Source organism: Austrofundulus limnaeus, unplaced genomic scaffold (assembly GCF_001266775.1).
Source record: "Austrofundulus limnaeus strain Quisiro unplaced genomic scaffold, Austrofundulus_limnaeus-1.0 Scaffold187, whole genome shotgun sequence".
Lineage (NCBI taxonomy): Eukaryota > Metazoa > Chordata > Actinopteri > Cyprinodontiformes > Rivulidae > Austrofundulus > Austrofundulus limnaeus.
Window position 1 is genome coordinate 219,434 of NW_013952589.1, and position 5,374 is coordinate 224,807.

The 5,374-nt window shown below is 39.6% G+C and overlaps 1 long non-coding RNA gene across 1 annotated transcript in view; it reads right to left on the minus strand.

The window, feature by feature from the left end:
• Nucleotides 1-1,612: 1,612 nt before the first annotated feature.
• The window catches only part of LOC106524442 (uncharacterized), a 37,213-nt gene continuing 33,451 nt past the window's right edge, over nt 1,613-5,374 (minus strand). Inside the window, exon 3 of the long non-coding RNA XR_001311004.1 lies at nt 1,613-3,025. This is a non-coding gene — a long non-coding RNA (uncharacterized LOC106524442). The remainder of the gene's footprint in view (nt 3,026-5,374) is intronic.

Consider the following 5,374-nt stretch of genomic DNA (forward strand, 5'->3'; position numbering starts at 1 on the left):
ACACACAAGGGTTAGAGTTTTTTCAGCTGTCAAACTATGTTCCATAACTTCCTTGAGACAAACTAAAATGCCTCTAAATCTGCTTATCCACTAAAGTTTTTGCTTTCAGGTTTTGACACCAGCCCTTTCAGCTACTACAAAATTGCTCTATTTTGCCTAACAACACAATTTTAAAAATGGTTTGAAGTTTGAAGTCTCTATTGACTCAAATTGAAAGTCTCAGAGAAGGCATACCTTTCTGGTTACAGCAATTTAAATGGACCATGTGATGTGGCAGCAGAGGTTATCAGGTAATTGATTGGAACAGATTTTAATCTAATAAACCACTATTCAACAATTAACCATAAGTCGATTGTTTGCATGCGTAATATTGTGCAAACCAAAAAACTAATCCCCAAAATGATGAGGAGTGAGAATGATAGGTTATATTTAGCAAATGGCATGACATTTCCATTTGGATGCAATGTTTTTGTTGTTCTTGCTCTTTATTTGGTGCAGTAAATTATTGTTTGACAGCAGTAGTGTAAGACATTAGTTTCCAGATCATAAAGCTATCATGTTATAATGTTCCCTCATCAAAAACATAACCACTGTGTTGCTTTGTCTCATTCATGCATGTTTGAGAAATCCTTGAATCTCATGTGGTAGCCATGAGTATCTGCCTAAACACTTGCTGGTACAAAGTGCCACCTATTTACACAAAGCTCCTCCCTGGAGCTCAGTCTGCAGCCGAGCTCCAGCCCCACAGGGCACCCCACTCTGAAGCATTGTTTGAAAATGTGCTGAAATGGAAATGTTAAAAAGCAGTAGGAGGTTCCTAAAGAAACTGAGACCAATTTCAAGGCATTTAGCTAGACTAAGATGSAAAGTCAAATTTATTTTCAATATATACAACATTTTCATAACAACTGAAGGTAACAGTTACTTAATTGTAGTACAGAATTGAACTATTGCCTGGAAAATACATAATACCCCCCTTTAAGCACCTCCTTGCCCCTACCAAAGAAATAGATGCCTTATTGATTTAATTTACTTATTTTAATTRTGTATTTGATGTTATTTTTTGCCTTTTAAAACAAAACAATTGAACACAATAACAGAAAGGACATTAACAGTGACTGGTTGCTTATCTTTGTCAATATTTATCTGCATCTGCCTCAGTCACAGGACATCAGAGTTACAACACCATTATAGAAAGGACTAATGGTTAAAAATTATGTTCGAACAGTTTGTAATAACACATAGTTTCTACTGAAACATATTTATCTTTCCACATAAAGTGAGCTGCTGATATTTGTACAGATCACAGCAAGTGCTTGTGTTTYTGTTTAATGCCTGTTTAAGTCCATCACTTTGATCCTGTCAGCTCAAGGTGTCTGTGGCTCAGATGCACTAAAACCTTTATGGAACATCAGAAATGTGTCAATCAGCATATACATCAGCAGGAAAAAGAAAATCTAATTACCACAAAATCAAGTGAACACAGATGACCAAAAGATTTCAATTAAATAAAATTCCTCAAGCATATGTTTTCCACATAACTTAAAGGGATATTTATTTCTTTTAACAGAGTTGTTAAGACCAGAGAAACAATCAGACAATGTGACTTTGGAACATTTTTATCTAAGAAGATATGACATCTTTAAATCTACAACATGAATTATTTCAATGGCATACTATGATGGTATCAGTAATATAATTTTTAATCCAAATCTGCCATCTTAAAATGGCTTCAGTCCAAAATAGTTTATGCAAACACTATTTTGCAAATCTTTACAAAGCCATCAGTCTTGCACCTCATAGTTATTCTGCCAGAAATATTATTTTGAAAAAAATGCCCCAGGCTGTACCAGAAGGCTACAGCTTGTTGCTTGTAACTCTCCWAGAATTATTTGTAAATAACTGCACAATGCAAAATTGACAATGTAAAGTCTTTCAAACAAACAATTGCGTAACGCAGTAAAGAAAAAAAGTTTGAGGCTGGAATAATTGCAGGCCAGCAGCAACTTGGTCGTATTGCCCATCAAGTGAACCATTACCTCATCCATCTGGTCAGAACTAGCCTCTTAATGATCTCAGTTTGGAAAAACAAAGAGCTGTTGTGGGCACCAAAGAAAATGATACTAAAGTGATATTTAGTTTGAATAATATTATTTTGCTTAGTCATAAAACCCCTGTTTACTCAGAATATCTACCAATGTTATGAAAACAGTCTTTAGTGAAGACAATGTCCAATGTTTTTCCCCTCATTTTCCCCTCAGAGATAATATTAGTATTGTTGATACTCTGACAAAGGATTACAAGACTGTCCGAACTGTGCTATCATTGTGCAAATAATCCCCCAGCTGTCAATTGTAGTCATTTGTTTAATCATGGAATAAAATACACAATCTGCCATACGTAAAATATTAATTGTTTGTATCCTTTCCACAGAACCTCTCTTTAAAAGATATAAAGTCACATTAAGTGATGGTTTGTCCTCACAAGGATGATATGTACAAAGTGCTCCAGATTGCATGAATATTGGCTCATTATCATGTGCCTCGGATTATAATGGGGAAACAYACACACGGGCGCGTGCACACACTCGTGAGGATGCACTGAACGATGGAGAAATGCCAAACAGAAATCGAAAAGAAAAAGACATGGAAGAACAAAAGGCGATAATAGAAGTCCCTCAGTGTTGCTAATGGGCAGCTGATTAGAGAGAAGAAGCTCCAAAACAGGTAATTTTTCTTCCTATCGTCAGCTCCAATAGTCAAGCTCACACTTATCTCCATAATGGCTCCAACTATAATTAATGAGCCTTTGGAGAGTACAGTGACTTGAACTGCACACAAGCAGGTGCACATACACAAACATCAATTAGACTCCATCTATTCGCAGGGGAGTGACGGCAGACTGGTTACTGCCGGAGAAACTTCTCTGCGGCTTCAKTTCCTTTAGTTCCCTCTTTCGATGGCACAAAAAAATTCCATCCAAGGACAGGCAGCAGCTTGGACAGAATGGGCCTCTGACTTCTGATCTGGAAACAGATGGAAGGAACACATTAGGTCTTCTCAGACGTCAGTCAGTCTGAGTGTGGCAGCGGGTTTTAAGAAGCAGCRTGCTTTAACAATGCCACCATGTTGTGTGAGAAAGGGCGAGACGGTTTCCAGGCATCCTTTGAATTTCCGTCGTGGCGGATATCAAAGGCCAGAGGCATCAAGCATCTCGCTATGTAATGACAGGTTTTATACTGAAAGCTCTAATGAAAGTGAAAGAAGTGGAGGGGAGCTGTGCAACAGGAACAGTTGAGTTCAAGAGTGCTAGACTTGCACAAAAGGCCCACGTGAGAGAATGATTCATTTCAAGAGCATGCTTTATATCCCACAAAGAAAAAGAATACGAGCTCAACTAATGTGCATTTTTAACTAAATTTGGCTCATTTTTATTCCCTGCCAAAAAAAGGTGAAAAGCAGGCATTTGCATGTGTAAGCAAAACTTCTTAAAATGGATTTTAATTACATAACTGATTAACTTTTGCAGTCAAATCAATTCCAGATGGCCACCACAGCTAATAAACATTTAAAAAGACAGAAAAAGAGGACTGCCATTTTTATTAATACTGAGCCAAAATTTGGTGGGATAATATCTGAGAATAACTTCCCGCATATACTTGGAGCACTAATTTTTCCAAGCTCTTTACCTGTAACTTTGGTAACAGTTGAGTGAAATTTAGGGAAAAGCAAAAAATAAAAATAAAAAAACTGGATGGATCCTGATGAAATTGGCAAACATTTATCATCGAATGTACATTTTTACCAGCAATGCTCCAGCTCTCATTGGAGCGGTTCGCAGCCGAGTGTGAAGYGGCAAGGATGAGGGTCAGTGCCWCCAAATCMGAGACCATGGYCTTGAACCAGAMGAGGGTAAAGTGCATCCTCCGKGTCGGGGAAAATGTCCTGCTCCAAGTGGAGGAGTTCAAGTATCTTGGGGTCTTGTTCACGAACGAGGGAAGAATGGAGCAGGAGATCAATAGGTGGATTGGTGCTGCGTCTGCAGTGATGTTCCTACCCTCATCTATGGTCATGAGCTTTGGGTAGTGACCTAAAGAACRAGATCACAGATACAAGCAGTCRAAATGAGTTTCCTCCACAGGGTGTCTGGACTCTCTTATAGATAGGCTGAGAAGCTCGGTCATCCAGGAGGGATTCAAGGTAAAGCCGCTGCTGCCCCATCTCGAGTTGAGCCAGCTGAGGTGGCTCAGGCATCTGCCTCCTGGATGCCTTCCTGGTGAGGTGTTCCGGGCATGTCCCACTACGAGGAGACCCAGAGGAAGACCCAGGACACACTGGAGGGACTGTGTTTCTCAGCTGACCTGGAAATGCCTTGGGATTTCCCCAAAGGAGYTGGTCCAAGTGGCTGGGGAGAGGAAAAGTCTGGGTCTCTCTGCTTAGGCTRCTGCCCCYGCGACCCGACCCCAGATAAGYGWAAGAAAACGGATGGAYAGACAGACGTWTGTTCAYTTTCAGCTGAATAACTTTTGGAGTCAATCCACTTCAAGATGTCTGCCACAACTAAACTACAGTCCATTAACACATAAAAATGGCTGTAAGTCAGTTTATTTTACAGATGCTGACCTAAAATTAGAAGTGTTTATCTCTGATATGGATTCCTTCAAGGAATGCTAGGTCTTTATTTTCAAATCAGCTTTTTTAAAACAGTACTTTCTTTTTGTCAGAAGTCTTTCTTGAAAGCAAGTGTAAACCTGAAAACACAGCAATAGTGATGATAAAAAAACAAAAGTTTTACTTCAGAGAACGAGAGAAAGTTAGCACAGCTAGAGTCAAACTTGACATTACATGTTCAGTACCGAGCCAAATWATTTCAGAAACAAATTTGAAAAGAATCATGCAAATATTAGGAGGTGACTGAAACAAATTGCTCCATATAGKAAGGTGTAACAACAGCAGGCCCCCAACACATTTCCTCATGTRTTTTCAGCTACCAGAACTAATGTAGCATCCCTTCAAATTGAGGGCTCYGTGGGTATGTTGATGAGTAAACCTTTGCAACAACGGATGCACTGCTGTGTGCGAGATTGGAAAGGATAGGGAGGACAGAGTTCTTGTTCAAACATGGAGCCTCATACTGTTACACTTTGTTACACTCACTAGAGCAAACCTGCGGCTTTGACACTTGGCTTAGTGTTTATAGCAGAGACCTCACAGTTCCTCTGTATCCAGTGATGGGAAGTTTGGAAGAGAAAAGGCGACACGTAGGAGGTGATCAAGTCTGCTTTCTGACTCCAAGTGAAATGGCTTGTGGAGCTCTTTTCCTCTGCAGGTGTAATTGATTGTGTGTGTGTGTGTGTGTGTGTGTGTGTGTGTGT